The sequence below is a fragment of the Sturnira hondurensis genome, unplaced genomic scaffold (genome assembly GCF_014824575.4).
Source record: "Sturnira hondurensis isolate 20B ecotype Veracruz unplaced genomic scaffold, ASM1482457v3 Scaffold0018728, whole genome shotgun sequence".
NCBI classification, from domain to species: Eukaryota; Metazoa; Chordata; class Mammalia; order Chiroptera; family Phyllostomidae; genus Sturnira; species Sturnira hondurensis.
The window spans coordinates 17313716-17333170 of record NW_028091359.1 but is presented as its reverse complement, the minus strand read 5'-3'; the positions used below and the strand labels follow the sequence as shown (position 1 = coordinate 17333170).

The 19455-nt window shown below is 34.6% G+C and overlaps 1 protein-coding gene across 4 annotated transcripts in view; it reads right to left on the bottom strand.

Annotated features, from left to right (window-relative positions):
* Positions 1 to 19455, bottom strand: part of TAOK1 (TAO kinase 1) — a 146379-nt gene that overhangs the window by 109882 nt on the left and 17042 nt on the right. Inside the window, exon 2 of one of the 4 annotated variants that reach the window (XM_037069707.1) lies at positions 14430 to 14527. The exons of 2 other annotated variants lie outside the window; for them this stretch is intronic. The gene's annotated coding sequence lies outside the window, so the exon portion shown is untranslated. Of the gene's footprint in view, positions 1 to 1553; positions 1575 to 14429; positions 14528 to 19455 lie in introns of those variants that run through there. One more of the 4 variants, XM_037069708.1, reaches the window with a different exon arrangement.

Below are 19455 nucleotides of genomic sequence, written 5' to 3'. Positions count from 1 at the left end.
GCATTTTTGACAGGAAGGGGATACAATTTACACCTTTCACCTAATGACCTAAATCAGGTATTTTAGAAATAATAAAAAGAATCTTTTCTGATCTTATTCTTTCTGCATGTCTTAAGTAGTAATTTTAATTCTTTGTACTTTCGAGCTTTTATTCACTCCTTTCCAAAACAGTTACAAGGACAAGGTAGACTGTGTGTGAAAGTACAATGCAAAATTGTGAAACCCTATACGAATGTAATACTATTAAAGGGAATTAGATTAAAAGAGTCAGGTAATTTCCAACGTGTTCTGTGATGTATACAAATTTTCTCTTACATATCTCTGGAAAGATACTTGGAAACTGAGAGCACTGATGACCTCTGATGAAGGAACTCAAGAGCCTAGGACACAAAACTGGGAGGGAGACTTTTTACTGTCTATTTTGTACTCTTCAATGGTGAAATGTTCTACCTATTTAAAAAGCAAATGTTAAAATTTAAGTAAGAAAAATTAATTTTGTGGCCATAATATTTACATGAAACACAGTACCAAATAAACAAAGTTTAGAATTTTCCTAATTTTCAACTTTCCACAAGCACTCCTCTCTCGTCCTCAAGACCTTAACCCCATCAAATTCTAATTCTCAGAGAACTCAGATTCCGAGAACTAGAAAAGTAACTGATATGATCACTAAGAGTTATTTATAGTACTTGGTAACTATTTAAACGCTAACTGGTAAGACAAGAGCCTCTTTCCAGTTGTTTCCCTTTAAAAAGATCATATGGCACCTTTACTTTTCCATTCGCTCATTGTTTAATAATGTAACCACTATAACAGGAGGGAAAAGCAAGCAACAAGAGTGTTATAGTGATACAAAATTCTTTTAATGTTTCTCTGACACATATACTTTTATTACCTCAAGTTTGGAAGCGTAAAGACCAAAATTTTGACAATTGCTTTTTGTGAATGTTAGAATTTATAGAATTATTTTCATTTTTCTTATAAGTATTTCTACTTTATTTGCTTCAATAAAAGTTCATGTGAATTTTGTAAATGCAAATTAAAAAAACAGAATTGCAACTGTTGAAAATGTCAGAAATTTAAATACAAGGTACAAATAAAGCAGTAATTTTTTTAACTTTAATATCATAACCCAAAATCTACAAATTTGCAACTTTGCAAAGAGAAAAATTTTTTTGTTTAAATTTTTCAAAATTTCATACATAATCTGAAAAACATTCTTCCAAAACATTATGGTTCAAAAATTGGGGGCGGGGGGGGGGGGGGCGGGGAAATAAGAGNGGGGGCGGGCAAAGAAGAGACTCAAAATAGTTCGATATTTACAACTCCACGCTACTTATATAGACAAAGTTATCTGCAACTCCACACCAGACTCACATAGATGATTTTTCTGTCAAAACAGAAATTAGATACAAAACGACTAACCTGAATTCTTTAAAATATCATGGAAGACAATAAAAGACCAGGGAGCCCTGGCTGGGTGACTCAGTTGGTTGGAGCATTGGCTCATACACTGAAAGATTGCGGGTTCAATTCCTGGTCAGGACACATACCTAGGTTGAGGGTTCGATCCCCAGTCGGGCATGTATAGGAGGCAACCAATCGATCGATGTTTCTCTCTCACATCGATGTTTCTTTCTCTCTCCCCCTTCCTCTCTCTCTAAAATCAATAAACATATCCTAGGATGAGGATTAAAAAAATTATTATTTAAAAAAGGTATACAAATATAGAGTCACTATGTTGTATACCTAAAGCTTACATATTATATATCAACTATACTTTAATAAAAATTAAAATCATAATGATGTCACAATATTGGCCATAATACTATGACAAAATTTAAACCAAACTGTTTTTGTAAACTTGGTGCAAATTTGGGATCAACTTCGACTTCGGAGCAATGATAGAATAACTGAGACAGGATTTACCTTCCTGTCCCAGACACCTGAAAAACTGGAAAAAATATAAAATCCATTTTTAGATACTAGACAAGAGGCAATATGTGACTGCAAGCTCTGAGAGGAGTGAAACAAAAAAGGTAGGTTATATGGTTACTGGCTTTCTACCTGGAAGCACTTTCCAGAATGCAGTACAGTGAAAAGGATTCCAAGTAAAGCATAGCAGTCCCTGTGAACTGAAAAGAGAGATCAGAGTTCAGTTAGGCCAAGCAACAGAAATAGAGAAAGCAGCTTTTTACGGAAAGAATTCAAGAACTATTTAGGGGATGCCTTCAGTATCTGACTCAATACTAAGTTACGCACACAAAGTGTGGAACTCCAAAAGGTCTGGCAGAGAACAACTGTTAGAAAGCTAACTTCCCAGAGGTCACACAAGGCTGGGGGATGTCTGAGTTTCAACTCAACCACAGTGGAGATTCCTTATTGAAGACTTGAAGCATTCCACAGAGACCCCAAAGGGGTCATTAACCTTCATTAGACCTAGCATAAAGACCTCTCTAAATTCATCTTAATAAAGCTTAAAAACAGCCTTGAAAGGATCAAGCTGATTCATAAGTAACTACCAATCAAAACAAAGTGTAACATTATTCAGAGATAGAAAAAAAATTGTCAGCATATAAAAAATAAAGTTGACCACATATTACAATCAATCAAAAATTAAAGGACATGCTCTGGTTGGTACGGTTCAATAGATTGAATGCCAGCCTGCAAACTGAAAGGTTGCCAGTTCGATTCCCATTTAGGACATATGCATGGGTCACAGGCCCGATCCCTGGTTGGGATCGTGCAACAGGCAACCAATTGGTGTTTCTCCCACACACTGCACATCGATGTTTCTCTCTTTCTTACTCCCTTTCCCTCTCCCTAAAAATAAATAAATAAATTTAAAAAAGAAGGACATTCAAAAAATAGCAAAGGTTAGCCATAACTAGCAGAAACACTGGTCAATAAAAAGACCTCATAATGAAAGAGAAATGAGAAGGAAAAGGGTATTAAATTATTTATTGTAAGTATCTTCAAATATTTACATAAGAACATATGCTTGAGAGAAAAAAGGAACAAAACAGAACTTTAAAAAATGAACAATAAAATTCAGAAATAAAAAAATGTTAATAAATGGGACTAACAGCACATATACCACTGTAGAAGAAATGAGCCATGAATTTTAAAAAGATCCTCCTCCTTGGCTGGTGTAGCTCAGTGGACTAAGCATGGGCCTGTGAACCAAAGGATAGCAGTTCAAGTCCCAGCCAGGGCACATGCCTGGGTTGCAGGCCAGTTCCCAGCAGGGGGCACACAAGAGGCAACCATACATTGATATTTCTCTCCCTCTCTCCTTCCCTTTCCCTCTAAAGATAAATAAATAAAATCTTTTTAAAAATCTACTCATATGGAAACACGAAAACAAGAACCAAGTAATAGCACAATAAAAAAAACACGTAGGATCTCAGTTACTGTGGGACAATATCAAAAGGTCTAACATATGTGTAATTGGATTACTAAAAGAAAGGGTAGACTAAAAATATTAGAATAATAACCAAAATTTCGTAATTTTGATGTAAGCCATAAGCCCACAGAGATGCAAGAAGCTCAATAAGCAACACCAGGGTAACCTCAAATCAAGACAAAGAAATATTATAATCAACTTGCTGAAACACCAATGATAAAAACCAATGATATGATCCCTTTCATATGAGGTTCCTAGAATAGTAAATTCATAAAGACAGAAAGTAGAATGGTGGTTGCCAGGGCATGGGAGACAGGGAATGATGAGTCAGTGTTTAACTGGTACAGAATTCCAATAGAAGAAAATGAAAAATTCTGGAAATAGACGGTGGGAAGCATTGCAAACAATGTGATTGTACTTAATGCCACAAATGCATTCACTTAAAAATGGCTGAAATGGTGTCATTCATATATATTTATTTTGATAGTTTAAACAAGATAGGACTTTATTTCACTTCCATATATTAGCCAGAAGTTCAGTAGTCCAAGATTGGTACAATGGCCCCTTGGTACTATCAGGGATTCAGGCTCCTGTTTTTTGCTATGCAGCCTTCAGAGTATGGCTTCCTCAAAGTCACATCATAATTCAAGACAGCTGTTGGGAGCTACAACTGTACATCCTAGAAGAAGAAATAGCAGGACAAAAATGGGCTTTCCTAGCTAATGTTAATGTAGTCTCAACTTTAACATTATTTTCTTCTTTCTACACGTCTTTCTATATTTAGTTGTAGCACTTGCGTTCAGCTAGACTGCAGGTGGTTCTGAGTGATAGTTTTTCTGTAATTTAGTTGTAAATCTTGATGTGATTATGGGAAGATGTGAGTACCACAATGACCTATTCCACCATCTTGTTATTATGCATATTTTCCACAATTAAAAAAAATACTAGTAAAGATGTGAAAAAATACGAACAGTCATAGGCACTCTAGAAAAATAGGGCAGTTCCGTATAAAACTAAACACAAGTTTACTGTAATGACCTACAATTGGGTCATTTATCCCAGACCAACAAAACTTATTTTCACACTAAAACATGTACACCTTTTGCATGTTTCTTCAGTGAGTCCTCACTTAATATCATCAACAGGTTCTTGGAAACTACAACTTTAAGAAAAAAGGATGTATAATGAAACCAATTTTCTCACAAGCTAATTGGCATAAACAAGAGTTAAGTTCCGATAGCATATTTCTGGTCACAAAAACTTCACTAAACTTCTAAATAAAGACCCCAAAACACTTCTAATATTAAACATTGCAATAAATGTGAGCTATAAATGTATTTAGGAAAGATTAATAAAAAAACAAGCATGATAGCCCTGGCTGGTGTAGGTCAGTGGCTTGAGCGCGGGCCTGTGAACCAGACAATCGCGGTTCGATTCCCAGTCAGGGCACATTCCTGAGTTGCAGGCCAGTTCCCAGCAGGGGCCAGTTCCCAGCAGGGGCCAGTTCCCAGCAGGGGATGCACGAGAAGCAACCATACATTGATGTTTCTCTTCCTCTCTCCTTCCCTTCCCCTCTAAAGATAAATAAATAAAATATTTTTTAAAAAGAAAAATAAGCATAATTCTTTTCCAACTCACTTATTCCAGTCCAGGGTCATGGGTAGCCAGATCCTATCTTGCAGCTCAGGGCACAAGGAAAAAAAATCAACCCTAGACAGGATGCTATTCCACCACAGGGTACACACTCATTCATACTAGGACAATTTAGATACACCAATTAACCTAATGTGCACATCTTTGGGACATGAGTCAGAACTGGAATACACACAGAAAATCCATACATACATGGGGAGACCATGCCAACTCCACATGTGGTAGCCTGTCCAGGAATTGTTTTTTTCTCATCAATGTTATAACAAAAAGTTGAATGAAATGACACCATTTAAGGACCTGGTATACTTTATTTTTAACAGCAAAAAGCTAGGAGAACACCCAAATATCCTTCAACAAATGATGGTTAAACAAAATGTGGCACATCCTAATAATAATTTAAATGGTATTAAATATATGGAATACTACTTAGCAACAAGAAAGAACCAACTATTGGTACATGAAGCAAATTGTATAAAGCTCACACGAATCATGGTTAAGTGAAAAAAAAAAAAAGAAACCTATTTCAAAAAGTTGTACCCTGCATAATTACATACATTCCAAAAACACCAAAATTATAAAGATGAACAGAGTGAGTAGTTTCCAAGGGTTGGGTGGATAAAGGAGAGGAGAGGTGGCTGTGACAATAATGGGTAGCACAACTGCTCCTTGTGACGGAACTATTCTGTATCTTGACTGCAATATGTCATACTAATTCTACACATGTGATAAAACTACAAAGCATTAAATACACATAATGAGATCATACAAAAAGGAATAAAGGAAAAATTGGTGAAGTCTGAATAACATCAAGTCAAGTGGTATCAACATCCATTTCCTGTTGAAATATTATACTAGTTACGCAAGATGTTACTACTGTGGGAAACTGAGTGAGGAGTATACAGGATTTGCCAGTATTACGTCTCATAATTGCATTGAACCTATACTTATACCCTCTAAAAATTTTAATTAAGGTAAAATAAAGACTTTTTCTGACAAAATCTGTGAAAATACATTAAAGTAAGTTCCTCGAGCACATATAAAAAGTTCACATATGAATAGAAACTAGGATCTACACAAAGGAAAGAGGATTAATGGAAATAATAAATTAAATGGTATAAATATAAAAAGCTTTAAAAATAACTTAGTTATCTTTAAAGTACAATAAATTGTTTAAAGCAAAAATCACAACAGTATAATCTAGAATTCTTAACATATACATACACAACAATGGCACAGAGGATTGGAGGAGAAAATAGAAGAATGCCCTTGGAAGTTTCCTACATTTCATGTGAAACGGTATATCATTTGAAGGTGGAATCTGGCAAGTTACAGAGGCCTATTGTAACTGTAGAATACCACTTAAAAAAATTACAGTCTGGCCATGGCTGGCATGGCTCAGTTGGTTGGGCATCGTTCCGCAAAGCAAAAGGTCACTGGTTAGATTCCTGGTCAGGGCACATGCCTGGGTTGTGGGCCTCGTCCCTGGTTGGGGCACCTGGGAGAGACAGCCCAGGGTGGGGCACATGGGAGAGGCAACAGATCAATGTTTCTTTCTCACATGGATGTTTTCTCCCTTCTTCCCTTCTCTCTAAATAAATAAAATCAAATAAAAATCATGGCCTATTAAGCTACAGTGGAGACAAAATTGAATAAATAAACTCACCAAATGCAAAAAAAGGCAGTGAAGAAGGACAAAGGAACAGCCAAAAGATAAGACAAATAGAAAATGAATAGCAAGAACAAATACTTAAAACCAACCATATGGTTACTTTAAGAATATTCCAAATAGCCCTGGCTGGTGTAGCTCAGTGGACTGAGCACGGGCCTGCGAACCAGAAGATCGCGGTTTGATTCCCCGTCAGGGCACATGCCTGGGTTGCAGGCTGGTTCCCAGCAGGGGATGCACCAAAAACAACCATACATTGATATTTCTCTCCTTCTCTCTTTCCCTTCCCTTCTAAAGATAAATAAATAAAAATTAAAAAAAGATTCTTGGGAAAAAAACTGTGAGATAGGTGCTGTTTAAAAAAAAAGAATATTCCAAATAAAAGACAGATAGATGTATTTAAAAAGAGAATTTAAAAAACCTGTTGACATGAAACTCACTTTAAATATAAAGACAAAAACAGATTAAAAGTAAGAAAGATACATCATACAAACACTAAGGTTAAGAATATTGGAGTAACCCTTGGATATACCCAAAAGATTTAAACATAAGAGATCAAAGAATCTGTACATTGTACACCGATGTCCATAGCAGCATTATTCACAACAGCCAAAAGGTATAACTCAAATGTGTATCAACAAATGAATGGATAAGCCACATGTGATACATACATACAATGGAATATTTTATTCAGCCTTTTAAAAAGGAATGGATATCTTGAGACATGCAACAACACAAATGAGACATGAAAACATTATGTTAAGTGAAATAAGCCAGTCACAAAAGAACAAATACAGGGTGGAGGAAAAGAAGGCAGTTATTCATATGAAAAATGATACACTATTTAACACATAATACTATTAACTCTGTGCTAAGAATAAACTCTGTTTCCTGCATGCACAACTGTAAACCTACTACTTTTGCCCTACTCTGTACTATATGATTCCACTTAAATAAGGTACCTAGAACAGGCAAATTCAGACAGAAAGTAGAACGGAGATTCAGACAGGCTGAGGGAAGGGGCAAATGGGAGTTACTCTTTAATAGATGCATAGTTTCTGTTGGGATGATAAAAAAAGTTCTGGAAATGAGCAGTGGCAATGGTTGCAAAACACTGAATGCACTTAATGCCACTAAATTGTATACTTAAAATGGTACATTTTATTTAATGTATGTTATGTATATCTTACCACAATTTTTTAAAAATGTCTAATGAATGCTGAAGTGGCTGTACAGTGGTACCTCAGTACTCGTCAATTCTTTCCAGAACTCATGACAAGTCCCAAAACCAGTGAGTATCTAATGATGAAGCATTTCCTCTTGCAGGGCAGTGACATAACTTATACAAGTTCTAGCAAGTGCAACAAGTTCTGAGCAAGCACCAAGTGCTGAAACATTTTTTTCTCATCAAAATGTGACAAGTACAGGGTTTGATGAATTCTGAAGCTGACGAGTACCAAGGTATGACTGTATTACAAAAACAGTTCAGAACAAGAAATATTGCCCAAGTTAAAAAGGGATGTTTCATAATGAGAAAAAGACCATTCATCAAGAATACACAACAGTCCTGGTTGGTGTGGCTCAGTGGATTGAGCACTAGCCTGTGAACCTAAGGGCTGCCAGTTCAATTCCCAGTCAGGACAGGTCCTGACTTGTTGCAGGGTTACAGACCAGGTCCCCAGTGGGGGGCTCTCCAAAGGCAACCACATATTGATGTTTTTCTCCTTCTTTCTCTCACCTGTCTAAAAATAAATAAATAAATTCTTTAAAAAAATACACAACAACCCTAAATGTATATGCACCTAATAGCAAAGCTTCAAAATACATGAAGCAAAACTGACAAAACTGAAAAAAATAAACAAATTAATAATTATAGTTGATACTTCAACATTCCTTCCTATAACTAAGAGAACAGAAAATCAGTAGGCATATAGAAACTTAAACAACACTCACAATAACTTGATCTAATTCACATTTATAAGGCACTTCATCCAACAAATGCAGAATGTACATTCTTCTCAAGCACTCATGGAACATTTACCAAAACAGACCATGTACTGGGTCATAGAACAGATATCAATAAATATAAAAGAATTAAATTCATTCAGAGCGTGTTCCCTGATCACAGAATTAAATTAGAAATTAAGTCAGAACCCTCCCTAAATATTTGGAATTAAACAACACATTTCTTAACACATAGTTGGTCAAAGAAGAGGACACAAAGAAAATTGGAAATATTTTTAATTTGAATAAGTGAAAACATGACATATTAAAGCTTGTGGTTCACTGCTAAGAAAGTACTTTAAAGAGAAATTTTATATCATTAAACCCTTATATTAGAAAATAAGACTTGAAATCAATAATTTAAGAAAGAAACAAAAAGTGCAAATGAAACACAACACAGGAGGAAAGAAGGAAATAAATTGTAAAAAACAATGCAATTAAAAACAGGACAAAAGAAACCAATAGAAAAAATCAATTTAAACAAAATCTAGGGTTTTTTAAAAGTTTTTAGATTTTATTTTTTCTTGGTTGATTTTTACAGAGAGAGAGAGACAGACAGACAGACAGACAGACAGTTCCACCTATTTATGCATCCTTTGGTTGCCTCTTGTATATGCTCCAACCAGCAAACCTGGTACATTGGATGACCCTCCAGCCAACTGAGCTACAAGGCCAGGAGAAAAGCTAGTTCTTTAAAAAGATAAAATAGATAAAACATTGGCCAAACTGATACAGGAAAAGAGAGAAAATATACAAATTATCATATCAGGATTTAAAGACAGGATTTATCACTAAGACCCTATAGACATGAAAAGAGTAAGGAAATATTATGGATAATTTTACCAGTTAATCTGATAACAGGTAAAATGCACAAAGTCCTTAGAAAACAGTAACTATTGAAGTTACTCAAGAATAAATAAATAACCGAAAACAGTCTGTTTCCATTAAACTGATTTGTAGCTAAAGCTTTCTCACAAAGAAAACTCTAGGCCCAGATAGTTTTACTAGCAAATTCTACCAAATATTTAAAAAAGAAATAACACCTGTTCTACATAAACTCTTCCAACATACAAACACTTATCAACTTATTTTACTAAGTCAAAATAACATGATACCAGAAAAAGATATGAAGAAGAAAATGACCAATATCCTACATGGAAGTAAGTGCAAACTTCTGAATAAAATATTAGTAAACAGAATCCAGCAGTTTATGAAAATAATAATATATCATGAGCAAGTGGAGTATATCACAGAATTGAAAATCAATCAATATAATTCACTATATTAAACTAAAAAAGCATGATACTTTAGTAGATTTTTTAAAAAGCATTTGACAAAATTTAATTCTCATGACAAAAACTTTCAGTAAACTGAAAACAGAAGTTTCCTTAACCTGATAAAGAATATCTATATAAGAACCCTACAATTAATATCACATGTAATGATGAAAGATTAAATACTTTCACCATAATATAGGGAACAAGGCAAGGATATCCATTCATCATACCTATTCAAGAAATAAAAGACATTCAGATTGAAAAGAAACAGAATTCTTTATTCATAAACATAACTGTCCACAGAGAAAATCCCAAATAATCTATAAATAGCTACTAGAATTAGTAAATTTATCAAGGTTGCAGAATACAAAATCAATATACAAAAATCAATTGTATTTTTATACACTAGTAATGAAACTAAAACTTAGGAGAAAAAAAGTAACATCTACACTAACATCAAAAATCATTAAATACTTAGGGATAAATATAACAAATATGTGCAGGATTTATATGCTGATAACTATAAAACATTGATGATAGAAATCAAAGATGATGCAAAGACACGGAGAGCTGTGCCCTACTTGTAGATTAGGAGACTCCATATTGAAGTCAATTTTCCTCTAAATCATCCAAAAATTCAATCCAATCTCAAAACATCAGTAGTCAATTTGTAGGAGCTAACAAGGTGATTCTAAAACTTACATAAAAAAGCAAAGCACCTAGGATAACCAAAACAATTCAGAATAGAATCAAGGGAGGACACACTCTAACTGAACTCAAGACAGGATGAAATTACAGTCATCAAAAGAGTGTGATGCTGGTGTAGGGATAAAAACATAGATTAACGTAACAGAGACCAGAGGATGACATACACATATACGATGAATTGCTGTTTGACAAAGGTGCAAAGATAATTCAATGGGGAAAGGATAGTCTTTCTAATAAATAGTATGAAATACATTTTTTTAAAAAAACCTTTTATCTTACCCCTAAACAAAAACTCATTCAAAATAAATAAGAGACCTAAATGTAAAACCAAAAAATTTAAAACCTCTATAAGGACAAAATTTTTTCATGACCTTCATTTATGCAAAAACTTCCTCGATATAAAACCAAAAGCACAACCCATTAAAAAAAGAAAAAACATATAAACTAGACCTCATCAAAACTGAAAACTGTTCTTTGAAAGATAGTGTTAAAAAAATAAGACAAGTCAGAGACTGAGAGAAAATATTTGTAAAAACATTTATCTAATAAAAGGGCTTATATCCTGAGTGTATATAAAATTCATAACTAAATAGCCCTGGTTGGCGTAGCTCAGTGGATTGAGCGCGGGCCTGCGAACCACATGAAAGCGCGCGGTTCGATTCCCAGTCAGGGCATGCCTGGGTTGCAGGCCAGCTCCCGGCAGGGGACTCAGAAGAGGCAACCATACATTGATACTTCTCTCCTTCCCTTCCCCTCTAAAGACAAATAAATAAAATTTTTAAAAAATTCATAACTAAATAATAACACAGCCCAATTTTAAAATGGATGGGGGGGGGGCAAATAACTTAGCTAAAGAAGAGAGATACATAGCAAATAATCACCATGAAGAGACATCAAGCAAGTACAAATCAAAATTACAAGAGTCTCCTCCCCACGTAAGGCAGGGACTAGACTTAATGACTCACTTCCAAAGAATAGAGTAGGTAAAAGGAAAATTGTAACTTTACATGGGTGAAACTGTAAACACTACACTAACCAAGTGAGAAAGGCTAACATCATCAGCATCATGAGGATATCATGTACCTCCTGACATGAGGTAATGGAGAAGGCACTACATTTCTGTGGTATTCTTCCACAAAATCCATCACACCTCTAATCATAAGAAAAATATCAAACAAACCTAAATGGGAAACATTCTTCAGGATAGTTGGCCAATACATCTTAAGACTGCCAAGATCATAAAAAACAAAGACAGGAGGAACTGAGAAATTGACACATTTCAGAGCAGACTGTGACAGAAAGAAAACATTAATGGAGAAACTGGTAATATCCAAATAAAGTCAGGAGTTTAGTTAATAAGTAATAATACACTCATGTCAGTTTCTTAATTTTGATAAAAGTACCAGGAAACATAAAGTCTCAGGATATTAATTAATTACAAATCGAATGTAATAATTAAAGTGGAGAATGCAGCAGATAACCACCTTACGCAAATGAACCAAGTTAATAACAGTAATAAGACATATCAACATCAGGTTATATGCCTGAGGTCACAATACCACTTTGCAGTACATTCTTAACAAAAACATATGTCCTTAGCCCTGGCTCATGTGGCTGAGTGAGCTGAATGCCTGCCTGCAAATCAAAGGGTCACTGGTTTGATTCCCAGTCAGGGCACATGCCCCGGTTGCATGCCAGGTCCCCAGTAGGGGGTACACAAGAGGCAACCACATACTGATGTTTCTCTCCCTCTCTTTCTCCCTCCCTTCCCCTCTAAAAATAAGTAAAATCTTTTTTACACATCCTCAATATAATTATGAGAAAACAAATAATTCCTAAGTGAGAGACATTTTAAAAATAACTGACCAATACTCATCAAAAGTGTCAAGGTCATGAAAGACAAGGAAAGACTGAAGTACCATCACAGCCAGGAAGAGACCAAGGACACAGAATAAACTGTAGTGTGAGATCTTGGAAGAGAAAGGATTACTACTGGAAAAACTGGTAAACCTCAAATAAGGGCTGAGATTAAGTTCATAATATTATACCAATGCTGATTTTCTAATTTGGTAATTATCCTATGATTATGTAGGCTTAGGGGAAGCTGAATGAAGGGCACACTTGAACACTTTACTAACTGCAATTTTTCCGTAAGATTAACTACCTCAAAAATTTTAAACATACATTATATGTCGATTATATCTCAATAAAGCTGGAAAAGATACAAAAAAGAATGTCCGACTCTCAAGTGAAATCTCCAGTTATAAACCCTTAACTACTGAGAGCTATGTATTATAACAATATTTTAGCATCTACTTTGATTTCTGTAAGTCTATTAAAGAAATATTAAATTCTTATTATTCCTTTGCAGTTAATAAATTTATATGATATACTGGAATATTAGCAAATCAAGAAATGCATTTTATTTAAGCAATTACTATAACATCCTTTAAAAATGTAAAATTTTAGGGGGAAAAATACCAGTTTTGACCATATGTTAAAAAATACAATTATCATAGCAAATCATTAATATTTAGGTTTAACAATGCTCTGTGTTCCAATATTGAAATATATACAATAACTCATGAGGGGAAAGGGACTATAAAAAGATCAAGCATTCTTATGGCTATCAAGCTTGAACTAACTTGCTTCCATTTGATGTAACTACACAACATCGAAACCAACCAGTAAACCAAAATAAGCATAATTCATGCAACATCTACTAGGCCTTTACCAAGTCCCAGGTACTGTCCTAGGTACTGGAGATTCAGAAATTATAAAGTAGTATAAGCAAATATAAAAACAATTACAAGCTTATTTAACAAGAATTTATTAAATTAAAAAATGATTAAAAGATAGTATCTGCCATGAAGTTTATCCCTTTTAGAATATTAATGAGTTCAAAATTTGCCTTTCTAAAGTACCATATGGCACTAAATATAATTCCAAGGAGGGAAATCAAAATCTCAAGTCAGTCCAAACCTTTTCCTCAACATAGTTTGAGGATTAAACCAAATTTTTAAAAATGTCAAATACATACTTTTAGCTTACATTAATGGAAGAAGCCACTCAGTATGTTCTGTTTATTAATTTTAATATATAACCACCCCTTTAATTATTCCAATTACTTTCTCATGGAATAAATGGGGTTTTCCCCCTTTTATATATAATGGGCACTAAATCTTATATGTGACTATTTCTCTCCTTACTTAGAAAAAAAAACATGAAACAAATTCTCAGTCCATTTCTTTCAACAGTGAATATCATAAAGATAGTTAAAGAGAATAGTTCTCATGTTAAATATTCTTAGCACAAAAGTAAAAAAACAACAATAACCAAAAAAAGAACGAGAGTATTTTTGGAGGTAATGGTATTTTTTTCCTTGATTGTGGCATCAAAACGAATATACTAAATTGTACAATTATTTGTATATGAATGACACTTCAATGAAGCTTAATATGCTAAATATCATTAATAGTTTCAGAGTAACATCTTGTTTTCCTATCTATATTTTTACCTGCTCATCTTTGTCTGTTTAATATATTATGTCTTATATTACTTACCTGAAATCAAGTAATTTAATATGTATACCTTCAAAAATTGTGCTTTTTCTTCTTTTGCCCTGGCTTTTTCTTCTTTTGGCCTAGCTCAGTTGGTTGGAATGTTGTCCCATAAACACAAAAGTTGCAGGTTTGATTACTGTTAAGGTACATACCTTGGGTTTGGCGGTTCCGGCTGGGGCACAAACAGGAGGCAACCAATCAATGTTTCTCTCTCACAACAATGCCTTTCTCTCTCTTCCTTCCTCTTTCTCTAAAATCAATAAACATATCCTTGGGTGAGGATATTTTTAATTGTACTTTTCTATGCATAAAATTAAATGGAGATCTTTCAAAGCCAAGTCAAAGGACATTATTCAACTATTTGAAGGTGAAAAACACCCCAAAATTACTTTATCTGCAATAAAATTTTTAATTGTACAGAATGTTAAAAGGGGTCTCAAACTCTCAAAATTTAGTCTCACCATCTCCGCCCCCCCCCCCCTTTTTTCATTTCTTGATTTTAGACAGAGACAGGGAGAGAGTGAAAGGAAGTGGAGGAGAGGGAGAGAGATTCTTGTATGTGTTCTGACTGGGGATCAAACTCACAACCTTGGCTTACTACAATGATGCTCTAACCAACTGAGCTACCTGGCCAGGGCTCTCTTCTTTTTAATTACCCAAAGTACTCTGTATTTGTACCAAATAGTCTGGTACTTAATTATATAGTAACAGCAAATATCTCACATTTTGAAAATTTTTTCTTGATAACTTAAGCATATCTCTCTGAAAATCAAGTTTGTATTTTTCTAAAGAAGATATATAAATGACCAATAAGCAAATTGAAAACATGCTCAACAGTATTAGGGAGATGCATATCAAACCCACAAGGAGGTAGCACTTCACACCCACAAGGATGCCTCATAATTAAAAAAAAAATTAACAGAAGGCCTGGCTGGTGTGTCTCGGTGGACTGAGCTCTGGCCTATTAACTGAAAGGGCACTGGTTTGATTCCCAGTCAGGGCACATGCCTGGGTTGCAGGCCAGGTACCCAATTGGGGGTGTGAAAGAGGCAACTGATCCATGTTTCTCTTGTACATGGATGTTTCTCTCCCTTTCTTCCTCCCTTCCACTCTAAAATTTATTTATTTAAAAATAAATAAATTAAATGTTTTTAAAGTTTTTAACAAAAATTAACTGTTATAATAGATGTGGAGAAACCGGAACCCTTGTGCACTGCTGGTGGCAATGTAAAGTGGTTCTGTTTCTGTGGAAAACAACTGGCAGGCAGGTCCTCAAAGCTAAATATAGAATTACCATATGACCAAGCAATTTTAGACATAGGTATATACCCACAAAACTGAAAACAGGTAATCAAAGAAGTACATATTTACAATAACCAAAAGGTAAAATCAGCCCAAATGTCCATCCATAGATGGATATACAAACTGTAATATAGACATAAATAGAATATTATCCAGCCAAAAAAGGAATGAAATGCTAATACATAGTACAAGGTAGATGAAGCTCCACAGAATTATGCTAAATGTAAGCCAGGCATAAATGGTTATACTAGGCTGGCCAAAAATTTATTTTGTTTTTTTTCCTGTAAGATGGCTCTAGTAGCACTTAGTTGTCTTTAACATCATTTGAAGCAATTTTGTTAGATTGTATTGTGACAGCTGCCTTATCAGCGTGCGCTTAAAAAAACTTATCAAAATTGGTAAATTTTTGTGTAGCCATTTAATATTGGCTATTTTCTTCTAATAAGCAACATTTTTAGCATATTATGCTTTATTATTTAAAGAAAGGTAAAAACATTACTGAAACAAAAAAAGATTTGTGCAGTGTATGGGGAAGGTGCTGTGACTGATCAAACGTGTCAAAAGTGCTTTGCGAAGTTTCAGGCTGGAGATTTCTCTCTGAATGATGCTCCATGGTCAGGTAGATCAGTTGAAGTTGATAGTGATCAAATCAAGACAGCAATTGAGAAAAATCAGTATTATACCACACAGAAGATAGCAGACATTCTCAAAATATCCAAATCGATAAAGTTATTGGTGAAAATGAGAAAATGTGTCTTATTTTACGGAAAAAACACAGACTTTTTAGCCAACTCAATACGAGATTCCATTTATCTGAAATATGCAGAATATGCAAATTTACAGAGAGAGAATGCAGATTGGTGGTTATCAGGGGAAGGGGGAAGGGGTGAAGGCGGAACAATGGCTTAATGGGTAAAGAAAGGGTCTGCTTCTATGTACAGTAGGTAAAATTTACTTATCCTAGAATAGAGATGATGGTCACACAATACTGTGTATGTACTAAATGGCACTAAAGTATTCATTTTTTAATTATTAACTTAATACTATGTGGATTTTTTAAAAATATTTTATTTATTTATCTTTAGAGGGGAAGGGAAGGAGAGAGGGAGAGAAATATCAATATATGGTTGCCTCTCGTGTGTCCCCTGCTGGGAACTGGTCTGCAACCCAGGCATATGCCCCGACTGGGAATCGAACCGCAATACTCTGGGTTTGCAGACCCGCGCTCAATTCACTGAGCTACACCAGCCAGGGCTACTATGTGGATTTGACCTCAATTTTTAAGAAGTTTGTTTTAACCATTTGGGATAGAAATATTTCAATTGTATTAGATACACACTGAACTAATACTATTTTCCTTCTGACTCAAGGATCATCATTGTGAGTAACAATGACTGTGTAAGTCATCCCTCTTGTGTCTTGATTTATGTCTGAGCCTCAGTTGTCTCATCTGAAAAATGTCATATTTTGGCTGGGTCAGAGAATCTGAAAGTTTTTTGAATCACAGACCTTTGAAAATCCAATTAAGTTACAGATTCTTACTCCAGAAAAATGTGTATCTACATGTGTATCTACCTGGCAAATTGCATATAGCTTCAGGAAGTTCATAGACATACCATGACTCACCCAAGCAATTCTCATGGGTTCAACATTCAGGGGAAGAAAGGATACCCAATCAGATTACCTGTACAACTCTTCCCAGTTTTAAATTTTAGATTCCACTGTAGTCTAGCACACTAGTATGGCTTCAAAATCTATATAGGTTCATGGAGCTATGCCTTTTATTTCTTGTGGTTTTGCAAATAATTGTCCTCATTCACTGTGAAGTTCTCTAATACAACTGCTGGTTGCTGTTTAATACTTAAGAGAATTTAAATTTTAAAAATTCAATAATCAGTACTATGTGTCCTATGCTAAGCATAAGGGAGCAATACAAAATAACCATAGTCCTACTAAAGTTAAGATGATTAAGTAATTACAAAAACGGGAAAATACCTCATTGAATACTAAAATATTGATAATGGGTCAAAAAAGAGAAGAACAAGGAAAGTATAAGCTGAAGCAGTTAGGGACAATTTCATGGAAGACTTGAATGGACAGAGAGAACAGGACAGACAAGATAAAAAGGGCACTAAGAGGACATCATAAACATAGGCAGAGCAGGTATAATAAAGTCTGTGTGTTGGGCAGTAATGGAAAATAGGCTGCAGCAACATGAAAGGACCAACATAGATAACCTTAAAAATTAAACAAAAAAATTATTTGCACCATCAACAAATGAAAGACAACCTTCAGAATGGGAAAAATATTTGTGAGTCATATATCTGATAAAAGGTTAATATCTAAAGTATATAAAAAACTTACAGAACTATATAACCGGAGAGCAAAAAAAAAAAAAATCCAAACAATCTGATTTAAAAATGGGCAGAGGATGAGAGTAGACATTTTTCCAAACAAAACATACAGTGTTCACCATCCCTAATTATCAGAGAAATGCAAATCAAAAACACAAATGAGGTATTACCTTACACTTGTTAGAATGGCTGTTATAAAAAAGACAAGAAATAACAAGCATTGGCAAGGATGTGAAGAAAAGGGAATCCTCATACATTGCTGATGGGATTGAAAAATGGTACAGCCACTCTGAAAAACAGTATGGAGGTCACTCAAAAAATCAAAAATAAAACTATCACATGATCCAGCAATTCTACTTCTGGGTAGTTATCAAAAAAAAAAAAAAGGAAACACTAACTTGAAAAGATATCTGTACCCCCGATATTCATTGAAGTATTACTTATAATAGCAAAATACAGAGAAATAAGTGTTCTTCAATGGATGAATGGATAAAGAAAATGTGGGCTAGAAATTGTATATGTAAACATAATATTTATAGTCTATTAATATAACACATAGGCTGTATACAAATACATGCGTTTATCTATCAAGACATGGAGTATTATTATTCAGCTGAAAAAAAAATGAAATCTCACTACTTGCAATCATATAGATTGATCTTGAGGGAATTATGCTAAGTGAAATAAGTCAGAGAGAAAAAGACAAAAACAAAACTATATAATCTCACTTATATATGGAATCTAAAAACACGAACAAGCTCATGTCATAGATAGAGAAAACAGATTGACAGCTAGCTGCCAGAGGCGGGGTTTGGGGATGGCGGGGTAAAATGGGGTGAAGAGGGTCAAAAGGTAAAATTTGAATTAGAAAATAAATTTTTTAAGGATATAATGTACAGCATGATGACTACAGTTAATAATACTGTGTGGTACTTTTATTTTTTTTAATTTATTTGTTGTTCAAGTACAGTTTTGTCTTTTACTCTCATCCCAGTCCCCCACCCCCAGTGCTCCCCACCTCCCTCCCATTTCTACGCCCCTTAGTTGTTGTCCATGTGTCCTTTATACTAGTTCCTGTAAATCCTTCCCCTTTTCCCCTGAAATTCCCTCCCCTCTTCCCTCTGGTCATTGCCTGTTCTCTACTTCAGTCTTTGGTTATATTTTGCTTGCTTGTTTGTTTTGTTGTTTAGCTTCCTGTTAAAGGTGAGATCATATGGTATTTGTCTTTCATCGCCTGGCTTATTTCACTCAGTGTAATGCTTTCCAGTTCCATCCATGCTGCTGCAAAGGGTAGGAGCTCCTTCTTTCTTTCTGCTGCATAGAATTCCATTGTGTAAATGTACCATATGTATAGTACTTTTAAAAGTGGCTTGGAGAATAGAACTTAAAAGTTCTCATATAAAGAAAAGAATTGTAACAATGCATGGTGACAGATGTTAACCAAACCACACCACACCTACCATGGTAATTTTGCAATACATACAAATATTAATTATTATGGTGTATACCTGAAAGGAATATA